Raw genomic sequence first — 12,137 nt, 5'->3', positions numbered from 1 at the left:
TGTCATGCACCATACCCACAGTGCTACCTATGCAGGTAGCTGTTAATGCCCCATGAATCCAGCACTATGGATAGTTTCAAAGCTAGACTGCAATCAGTGCATTTAACCTTAATGCTGCTTTGAATACGTAGTATTTACTAGCACAATTAAGCTACTTAAGTTTCTGAAAACAACACTGAAATGAGCAATTGATGTAAAACATTGTTTTACGTCTACACTCCTATGATTTTCTTACTCATTTAAGATTTTTTTTCACTTTTCACAGTTCCAGGCAATTGCTGCTCACCCTGCTAGTAAAGAAATACTTTACAAGTGGATACACTGTCTACTGGCAGAAGCAAATGAAATAACAAGCAAATGCCCATAATTTTTACAGGCCAGATTATACCGAACCTCATAAACCTGAGTGCCTCTAAAAAAAGAGATAATCCAGGAATGGGTTGACAGGCAAACATGTATAACTATCTTTGTCTCAAAGTCAGAACTTTGGCCTCTTATGATTCCGCACCAAAAAGGACTTTGGGGGGACATTCTCCTTGAGCTACCATTTAGTGGCAGATGGCCATCATCCTTCATGTCCTCATGTGCTAGAAAACAGGTAAATACACGTGGAGATCCTGAGGGACAGGTAATGGGTCCCCATTTTGAGCCGCTATGCATATCAAAGATGGCAGATGAGGTGCATTTGGAAAGTCTTGTGTTGACATCAAATGAAATAACAAGCAAATGCCCGTAATTTTTACAGACCAGATTATACGGAACCTCATAAACCTGAGTGCCTCTAAAAAAAAGAGATAATCCAAGAATGTGTTGACAGGCAAACATGTATAACTATCTTTGTCTCAAAGTCAGAAGATGGCAGATGAGGTGTCTTTGGAAAGTCTTGTGTTGACATCAAATAGAAAATGCTAAAGGATTACTCCACCACCACACACATTACGTGCAGATCTAATTTCATGAGAGCAATTTCAGGGGCCTCAGAAAAGAGAATTCTCATCACATTTTGCTGTTGAGGTAAGAACACTGGGAAAGTAACAGAAGAAGCATTCACAGACCCAAGTACAATGCAGAACCTTTACTTGGGGTCTCAAGGTCCCACATAAGCAGGTTGGCTGGCCATATTCTCTAATGCTGAAGCTACAACACAGACAACAGTATGCATTCTCTGCAGTAGCAGCTTTGGAAATGCCCACCCATCCACTTTGTGATCATTAGTTAATGACAGACACAACATAAATCTCTAATTAGGAGGGAAGGAGCTCAAAGCCACAAAACTGATTGAAGATAACAGTATCATTTCTGGAGGCTGTCCATGCCAGACATCATCCTGCTCTCTTCACTTTGGTTCCTGCTTGACGTCGTCCCATGAGGGACTTGCAGATCCCTGCACTAGGTACGCTCCAACTTTTCAAGGCTACCACACTGCTTGCATGAGGAAATGCTTCAAGCTTCTCACATTCCATTTTTCCCATTGACAAAATGAACATCTGGCACTTGAGGACTTCTGCATATTATGCTCTTTTCCTAAGCAGTCCAAAACAGCATCAGTGTGTGTCCCAGACAGTCATCAAACAGCAGCAGTGACACAAAGGATATTGATTTAACTTTACATCAAAAGCAGGAACTTTTTTTAAAACAAGAGATATGAGGATCCAAAGCCAAACTGTGCAAGTGACAAAACATACAGGGGGGCACAGGGGTGGATGTGTCCTCCTAGATTTACAGTTTGATACCATGTTTATAAAAAGCAAGGAAGCAAGCAAGTAGTTGCCCCAGAGTCAAAACTGACTCATGATGATGCTATGGGAAGACTCCACAGGGTTTTTGTGGCATATTAAAGAATATAAATTGCCAGGTCATTCTTCTGAACAGATACTGCTGCTGGCCAGTTTTTCCCAGCCAGGTTTCAAACCCAGGTCTACCAGTTGGTAATCCTGTACCTTAACCTCTGTGATGCAGCCTTTTTTAAAATATATATTTATGCCTTACTTTAATATGTTACTCCTAGTTTTTTTACCTTAATTTTTTGCTCCTAGTTTTAGCTCCAGAATTTCAAGATCTCACAGCATATTAAAAACACTGATACATAGCCATATCACACCAAACAAAGGGGCACCTATACCTGAAAGTCAGTTCCATAACTCCATGATAAACATTCAATTTACTGGGTCACCCAGTCTGCACCCAAAAGACTGACTTAAAAAGCAATATCATGAATTATTTCTAGAAACATGTTAAGGGAATGCTAAATTATTTGTTAAGAACTTTTTGACAGAGAATTTTTCAGTGTGCATATATGACTCTGACGTTTGACTGAAATGACAAAATACTGAAACATCACAATATTAACAAACTTCTTTCACTCCTGTCCTGCAATCTTTGAATTGGTATATATAATTAGGAGGGAGTGTAGGGGGTGCTTCCTCTCATAGGTAATTGACAATTTTATTTGAATTAAGAACAGACTGAAAAGCAAGGAACTGGAAGTTCTAGCATGGAAACTTGCTGTGTATGTAGCACACTTGTTATGTCTTGCTTTAATCTGCAAAGAGTGGAGGTTAGTGAAAATAATCACAGAATACATAACAGATAGCTCTGCTATGTCAGTGTATTTCCATATAACACAAGAGGGTACTATGATGTGTCCTGTTATGATGGACTGGCCTACTGCTGGGTTGAGTGTTAGGTCATGAATGTGGTTTGGTTGCTGCACTCATAAGCTAGGTTGCTTCTTGGTATAACAGAACTTGGTATATCTTATCCTGATTCAATGGGACAAGTCATTCTTCTGATTTTTTGGACCTCTCTGAGATTTGGAGTTTTCCTACCATTATTAAAAGAGCTGATTATTACTCCCCATTCTCAAGAAACTATCTTGAGATCAAAATATTCTAGAAAATGTCCATTCTGTCTCTAACCTTCCTTTTATAAGTAAGGTCACAAAAAGTGTGCAACTGCAGATGTATTCCTATTTACCATCTTGACTTTTTAACCCTTTTTTCATTTTGTCTTTATTTCTATGCATAGCACTGAGACAACCTTTATTAATAACCTTCTTTTAGCACTGATTTACAGGTTATTTTCTATCTTGGTCTTCCTTGATATTTTGGTTGTTTTTGAAGCCATGGGCAATGGCACCATGATTGAGCACCTTATACTACACTGTAGTCTCTCGGGCACCAGTCTCTAAGGGCTCACATCATACTTTTTAGGCTGCTTTCAGTGGATGATCTTGGGAGTTAATTCCTCCAAGAGCCATCCACTAAAGTAAAGGGTACCAAATGACTTGAGCTGGTTACAATGTATATGCTGCTACTTAGGAAACTTAAGCAAGAAATAAAATTTTATCAGTTTTATGCCATTTATCTGTACTTTTCCTTCAATCAGGCAAACAACTGGACATTCTGCAAAATTCTAGGCAGTCGAGAGGTATGATTCCAACTTGTTACAGTATGCTGTTTATGTAATCTATAGTGGCCTTCTGCACACAACTTTGAGGTTTGTCGGCAAAGTTTTCTTTTTTTCTTATACACACACACACACACACACACACACACACACACACACACACACACACAGTTTCATATTTCTTATTATTAAGACAAAGCATGTTGATTCAAAACCTGTTATTCTACTAATGTTTAAGTGAATTACTGATGACTTCACAATTGAGCTTTGTACTTATTGTCCAGAAACAGGACTGATCTTTGGTTAAATAGCATTCTCAGACAAAGGCTCCAAGGTACCACCCTCATAATCTTCAATGACTTCCCAGAAAAATCAAGGATTTTACGAGGGAACAGGACAATTGAACAACAGGTTTTGCATTAACATGCATTTTCTGATGAATAAGAAATGCAAAACTCTAACATCTGGTATTAATGATTGACTGACTGCAGTCCTCAGCAATTTGCCAGAAAAATCGAGGATTTTACCAGGGGAAAGGAAAACAGAGCAGCATGCTTTGCATCCATATGCATTTTATGAACAAAAAGAACAATACAACTCGTGTCTGGCATTACTGTCCATCAGCAACCCCCAGTGATTTACCAGAAAAGTTAAGGGTTTTGTGAGGGACAGTACAATATCATTAATCATTACCAGGAACATTCTGCAAAATTAAAAGTGTCTAGTGGTTATATCTGGCTGCCTGTCTGTTACTGTCTACACCAACTACCTGCTTCTCTTCACTGTTTAATATGCATGGGGTTTTTTACTCCTTACTGTGATGGAAGATGTAGAAAGTCAGCAACTACCGTAAAGGCTGCTATTTGGATAGGGGCATCTTTCTGGACTTTGTTTATAATGTTACAGTTTTTGAACTAAATAAAGAAATAAAATAAATACATAAAAGGCAGAAGGCTGCCCTTGGATGAATTAGTCTGCCACCAAATTCACCTATGTGTAAAAGCATGTGTCTGGCAGGAACTACTAGGCACGAACCTCCACAACGTCTTCTAGGAGCTTCATAAATTTTCCCATATATAGGGCCATGGGACCAAAAATGCTGGGGCTTGAGAAAAATTACCCCCGTTTTGTTTTATACAAGTAAAATTTCCACAAAAGCGTGAATTTGTATGAGGACTATATCTAGCTAAAGGCAAAGATTAACAGAGGTTATCACCCACTCCACACTTACATTTCTAAAATACTAGTGTTTCATTCCTTAAGGCTGACACAAGACCAGTACTAAAGTGAACAAACTATCCCATCCTCATGATACCTAATCCCAGCCTCTTCCCATGCCCCAAGGAAGATGGAGCCCAGACAGCATACTTTACTGTTCTTAGTTTTGCATTTCTTTGCACGAAAAAGGTGCAGCTGCTGCAAGGCAGCAATATCAGGACAACTGTATCTCAAATGCTGGAAGAGTTGGATCTCTTAATATGACAACTAAATTCACTGATGTAATATGAGAGCTATTTCCATCAACACCCTCTCTCAACCTTGCCCAAATCCACTGCTTCACAGTGTTCTTTCACCAACATGATGCTACAGTCTTTATGACTTTACATGCATCACAGCTTTCACAGAACTTACATGGAAAAGAAACCAAGCAACTCCACCAATTAATTTGGTCCCATCCCTAAAACTCTAAAACTATTTATAAGACTGCACCTAGCAATTAACAAAGATGAACAATTTTTGTTTACGTCCAAACCCTTTAGTTAACTACATGCATAAAAAATTGAGACCCTAAGGCCAAAAGAAGACTGCATGGAGGTAAAAGCCTCTGCCCAACAGACTAGATGATATGGCTCCAAAACTGAGTCCCATCATTTCCCTGGCAACAGTGCTTGAAAGTTGCCTTATTACGGAGACAGGGCCATCCTTGTTGCAAATGTCTACTCTAGGGATTTTCAGTGAAAGGAAATAATGAACATAGCACCTCGGCCACAACAGCCTTCAACAAGTACAAAAATATTTGTGAAAACACACTCCCATATATATAGTGAATAATTAATCAATTAAACACAATTAAGAACATAATAAAACTCTTAGTCCTGAAATTTAAAGTGAACAACACTAAAAAGCAACTTCATTTGTGTATATCAAATACATGAAAATACAATATATAAATAGAAGTAGAAACTAAAGTAAACATCTCCAGTTTACTTCTTTGTTTAGACCTATTGGTACTAATGTATTAAATTTTAATATAAAAACAGTTTCCTTATACAATAAAATATTTTTAAGTAACTTGTCATCCCCCTTCTTGATAAACATTTGTTCTAAAATAGTACCCTGTAATAATTTAGCATTACAACTATGTTTCTCCATAAAGTGCAATGCCACTGGACTCTCTATCGTTCCCCTTTTGATGTCCCGAATTTGCTGTTCTTCAGTTAGGGTTGAAATTTGTACCTACTGTTATACCTAGGAATTATTTAATTAGACAAGAAATTTTTAATTGGTTAGAAAATTGCATTTAAAATGCTTTTTTGCACAAGGGGACGAGCGGGTGTTTATACATGATTGTGAACATAGTCCTGAAACTGATAGTAGTGATGACAGCTTCTTTTCTTGTTTATCTGATGAAGTTGATTTTTATACTTCTCCTAATGCATATTCGTTAATAGATTCTACAGGTATTGATTTCTGTAGTAAATTCATACCCTCCTACATTAATAGTACAATTACACAATTTTCGGAAATGGTTCATTTTTCTGTACAAGAACTTGTTGATATGTGTGATAAAAATTCTTGGCGTTTCAATATGACTAAGAACGAATGGCTTGCTTTAAAAAATCTTATGAATAGAAATGATTTGATTATTGAGCCTTCTGATAAAGGTACCAGAATTGTTTTGCTTCATTACACCCAATACTATAGCATGTGTATGCAACATTTGAATGATGCCTCGACTTATGAAATAAGTGAGGTTACTAAGTATCTTAATGCTATGAAAGAGTTTACTTTACTGATTGAGAGGGGTGTACATTTAGGTTATTTTTGTAAAAAAGACCTTGACACTAAATTTAATGTGGAGACCTGCCATTTAGCCACTTTCTATTGTCTTCCCAAGCTTCATAAAAATTTGACTAATCCCCCAGGTCGCCCTATTGTTTCCGCTGTTAACTATTTTCTCCAGAATATTAGTATTGTTATACATAGTTATTTATTACCTTTTGTAGAAAAAAAAATTATTCTTATATTAAGGATTCTTTTGATTTCGTTGAAAAGATATCCCAAATATTATGGACAGAAAATATGTTTTGGGTTAGCCTTGATGTTTTAGTTTATATGCAAACATTAGCCATAATGACGGAATACAAGCATTATTTTACTTTTTGGAACACAGTCCTACCTCACATTACATTATTGATTTAACTAATTTTTGTCTACTAAATAATTTTTTTAGTTTTAATGAAGTGATTTATCATCAGTTGAGGGGAACGGCCATGGGGGCACCTTTTGCCCCCATGTATGCCAATTTGTTTATGGCTAAATTTGAGTTGGAATATATTTATACCAATACATTTGTGCAACAAAATGTTTTATTTTATTTTCATTATATTGACGATTTGATTTTTCTGTGCAAGGGGTGATCAAATTTGGTACCCACCTTTGTTTCAGAAATTAATAATAATAATAAATATAATATTAAATTTGATGGTTTACAGGTTGGAAGTAAAGTGAATTTTTTAGATATTTGTTTGTTGGGAGAGAAGGATGGACTAATTTCTACCACTGTCCATCGAAAATTTGGAGATGGTAACCAATATTTATTTGGGACTAGTTGCCATCCCCCTGATACGTTGAAATCTTTACCCTATGGGGAAATAATTTGATTATCAAGATTTTGTAATGATGGTCTTGATTTGGAGAAACAGATCAATAAATCAATAAATATGTTTTTACAAAGAGGTTATAATATAGGCTTAATTGGTGATTCAATTGATAAACTGATTCTCAATTTAGATGGGGAAGTTAACAACAGAAATTATAATTACAACATAGAAGTTGGGAGAGCTAATTTTAGAAGTATGACATCTAGGAGGGTAGCTAAACAACCACAGCAAAAAATCTTTTTTGTTACTACTTTTCATCTTTTAAGTGATAAAATTTGGGATCTTATTAAATATTATTGGAAATTTCTGTTACGAGATGAATTGATAGCTAAACTTATTCCTAATGTTCCCTATGTTGCTTATAAGAGAGGACAAAATTTAGGGGACAAATTAGTTAAAGCATATTATGTCTCTCCAGCAAGTAAATCAGGTGTTTCATTGTCTATTTGTGGGACTATACCATGTCATAAATGTAATGTATGTCCTCATATTAAACTTTATTTTTCTTGAATAAATGGGAAGATATTTAGACCACATAATTGCTTTTCATGTTATACATCAGGTGTGATTTATTGCCTTAGGTGTCCCTGTAACCTATTCTATATTGGGGAAACCAAAAGGAAATTTAGAACTAGGTTACAGGAACACATTTGGGACATCAAAAGGGGAACGATAGAGAGTCCAGTGACATTGCACTTTACGGAGAAACATAGTTGTAATGCTAAATTATTACAGGGTACTATTTTAGAACAGGTATTTATCAAGAAGGGGGATGACAAGTTATTAAAAATATTTTACTGTACAAGGAAACTGTTTTTATATTAAAATTTAATACATTAGTACCAATAGGTCTAAACAAAGAAGTAAACTGGAGATGTTTACTTTAGTTTCTACTTCTATTTATATATTGTATTTTCATGTATTTGATATACACAAATGAAGTTGCTTTTTAGTGTTGTTCACTTTAAATTTCAGGACTAAGAGTTTCATTATGTTCTTAATTGTGTTTAATTGATTAATTATTCACTATATATATGGGAGTGTGTTTTCACAAAAATTTTTGTACTCGTTGAAGGCTGTTGTGGCCGAGGCGCTAAGTTCATTATTTTCTATTAAATTTTATCAGTGTGGAATTTGTGTTGTTTTTTGAATTATTTTTAGTCTCTTCTAGACTATTTGTTGGTTGTTTTTTGATTTTCAGTGAAAGGCACAAATAGAAAGAAAAGGTGAAGGGAAGAGCGACAGAGAAATGGTATCCTCTCCTAAGCTAATAGGTGACTGTATACTTACTTGGTTCCAGAACCATAATACCTTCCCTATTAGCATCATATGTCTACAATCACAGAAGTGCTCTCATACTAGCCTGTTGAATGATATCATGTTTGAGGACAAACAACTTATGCACCACACTTGAATCCATGTATTACTTTTACCCCGAGGGACTGGCCAAAAATGCTTCCAGTATGACTAAACTTCTCTAGATATGCTGCATCATAGCACTGTGCTGTTGGTCAGTGGGTGACCTGCTAGCATGCCCTTTGCCATACCCAGGTAAGGCTCCACTTGATTGTGTATATGGCCTGACTTGCAATAAATCAGTCTCTGATTAAGTCATCATTTGATGGGTGACTTAAGTGGACTGGTCTGGTGATGGCAGTGCCCTGTCCTTGATCTGCCACATATTTATAGTCATGGCCACTTTGCAGATCCTGGGGGTATGCTGCTAGTGGGCTACGGCTCACAAAAACTTGTTGCTGTCACTTCTAGGTACATTTATGGCATGTCTACTGCAAAATTTCATATGTCTTTTTCCCCAAACACAGTACTACCTTACTACTGTATGTCTTTCATGCTGACAAGCCATTTTAGCATCAGTTTGTTTCCGTCTCTGAAAGGGTATAGTGCCACATAGTACCGTAAGCATTCTGGCACATACGAGGCATAGGAATTCTGATACTTGGCTACTCATAAATGCTGCATGTTCCTGTACCTGCTCCCTGTACTTGTACCATTTTTTTCTCTACCATCAAAATATGATCTGCCATTTTTTGAATCTTCAGCTCCTTTTTCTTCTGTACAGTTGCCTGAAGATGGCTCTATGGTGTTTCTCTGTCTGCAAAATACCATCACCAAACTCCAAAAACTATGCCAGTGTGCTGACAACTTTATTCTGACAGTTTTATCACTGCTGATACCGAGGTTTGACATTTTTCCTTACTCTCTGTATCACCAATCAGCATGTATGCTTTCAGCCTGCTGTAATGTAGGGTTAGTGCTGGAATCCTAATCAAAAGCACAGCTTGGTTTTAGTAGAGTATATTTTATGATACTAGTGCATACAATACATTCTGTCTGAGCATTAAGTGGTGACTTAAAGCTTTATACTAAAACAAAATTGTTGAAATCAGCCTGCAGTACTGAAAAACAAAACTATCCCACATTGAACAACCTTTACAACCTGTAGTGATGCCTATCTTTAGGAAATAAATTAAGCTTTAAAAATACTTAGTTCCAAAAGAAGCAAGCTTCAATTATTAAACTGTAATTTAGTTTGGTGTATTGATTTAGATGCAGGTGCAAGAAAAAAACACAGCATGAAGTATTAAAAAACATTTTTTGTGGAGCTGAAATACTCAAAACATATTTTTAATTATGTCAGGCAGCAGTACAAGTTTTCCTTCCATTCCACATGAGGCCATAAATACAGCAGAAGAGACATCTGTAGCACTGAAATCTTTTTACCTAGTGCTTCCAGAGGACATTAATATGGGGTGTTCAGCTACTGCAAGTATGGAAAAAAATGCTGCGTCATTAATACACTTTGAAAGTTAAATGACACAGGGTAACAATGGCTTATGTCAAAATACACACCATGCTGTTCTACAACATCCTAAGCTGATTATAACCAATGTATTATAGCAATAACACATGTCTGGGTGTGTGTAATGCTGGATTTACCCACGGTTGGTGTGGTTTGGTCATGAGGGCAAACCCTGAGTGACCAAACAAAGACAACCGTGGGTAAAGCCTGCATTGCCCACACCCAGACGTGGGTTATTGCTATTATACAATGACATTATTTAAGAAAAAAATACTTACTTTACTTAAATAATGTCTTTGTATAAGGGTGACATGCTGTTCTTCCGCCATTGGACATTTCCTTGAGCCTTATCTGATGTACTGCGCATGCGTTTGGGACTTGCAGTCCTACACATAACCGGTACATCAGTGCTCGGGAAAGTAAGCAACAGAGAAAAGAAGATCTCTGTTGCTCCCATTTTCTTTTTAATTTTGTTTTTTTTTTTTTTTTTTTAATTAAAAAAAACTTTAGGGCAGTTTAGGGGTAGGAAAGAGACAGCATGGATGAAATACAAGGGATATCAGGTATGTGTGTTTAGTTTTAAATAACATTTCCCTAGTATTTTGTCCATGCTGCCTCTCTGGTATGTCCGGACTACAGATTTTATTTTTATTTTTTATGAAATAAAAATAAAATTTAAAGACTATACCAATGGAAAAAAGTCTGGGCAACCAGACCTTTTTCTGTTGGTATATTTAAGCAATAACCGACAACATGGTGAGGTATATTGAAGATTTACCCATGGTTGGCGTGGTTTAGTCACGAGGGTGAAGCCCAAGTGATTAAATAAAGTTAACAGTAGGTAAATATCAATATACCACAACCACGGAGTCGGTTATTGCTATAATACAATGACATTATTTAAGAAAAAAAATACTTACTTTTCTTAAATAATGTCTTTGTATAACGACGCATTACGGCTCTTCCGCCGGTGTTGGTATACTGCTTCCTTGTGTTGATGTACTGCACATGCGTATGGGACTTGTATTCCTATGCCTACCCAGTACATCAATGCTTTGAAATGGAAGCAATGGAAAAAAGAAAGTCTCTGTTGCTCTGCTTTTTTCTTTTCTTTGCTTTTTTTTTTTATTTATTAAAAAAAAAAGGTTTTGGGCACTTTATACCAACGGAAAAAAGTCCAGGCGACTGGACCTTTTTCCGTTGGTATATTGTGGGATTTACAATGGGCACGCTGGCCAATCAGCGTGCACGTTTTGGAATATTAATGGGGGGGGGGGTCATTGTATAATCTCGGATTTACAACGGGCATGCTGGTTGGGCTGGCCAATCAGCATGCACGTTTTGGAATATTAGTGGCCAGTCATTGTATAATAGTTAATTGTACTTGTGTTTTAGTACCTTTTTGTTACCCTGATGTACCTTCTTCTAAATCTGACAGCCTTGGTAGCCTTGTCACCACTAAGAAAATACTTGACATTTTATAAACTGTCAAAAAGCATTAATGCCACTGGCTCATTTAATTAATGACCATGAGTCTGACTTAAAACTGGCCCGATATATCTGAGCAAGTTACATTGTAAAGAAGAAAAACAGAAGTAATATGTAGTGTGACTGTTATTAAAATAATTACTGAAATAGACTTGCTTATTTATCTGAAAAACAAGAAAGATGCTCATTGTTACATACTACCATTATTGACATCGTCTCAATTTTTTTAATCCATATGGAAAATGTTAAAGCCTGTCTAGGGCTGCTTTTACTTCTTGCATCCCAAGCTTTTCCTGCCTTACCTTACATTCTTATTTGGTGAAACTGTTCTATCTCAAATAAATAAGTAAATTACTTATCAATTAGTTAACAAAAAAAAGAATTTCCTTGTTTAAACAGGAGTTTATCCAAGTATCTGAAATGTTAGTGCGACCAGCAGCACAATATGCAAATATGACAAGAAATTCTCACTTCAGCATAAACCAGCACTAGCTTTTTGCTGGACATGACTTAATGAAGAAATATTTAACAGGGTC

General features: G+C 36.3%; 1 protein-coding gene across 1 annotated transcript in view; it reads right to left on the bottom strand.

Moving 5' to 3' along the window:
* OXCT1 (3-oxoacid CoA-transferase 1) overlaps positions 1 to 12,137 on the bottom strand; it is a 1,765,637-nt gene that overhangs the window by 632,932 nt on the left and 1,120,568 nt on the right. The window lies entirely within an intron of this gene.

This window comes from Protopterus annectens, chromosome 1.part0, assembly GCF_019279795.1.
Source record: "Protopterus annectens isolate FY-2018-M chromosome 1.part0, PAN1.0, whole genome shotgun sequence".
NCBI classification, from domain to species: domain Eukaryota; kingdom Metazoa; phylum Chordata; order Ceratodontiformes; family Protopteridae; genus Protopterus; species Protopterus annectens.
The sequence above is the reverse complement of the archived record's forward strand: the minus strand, read 5'-3'. Positions and strand labels throughout refer to the sequence as shown.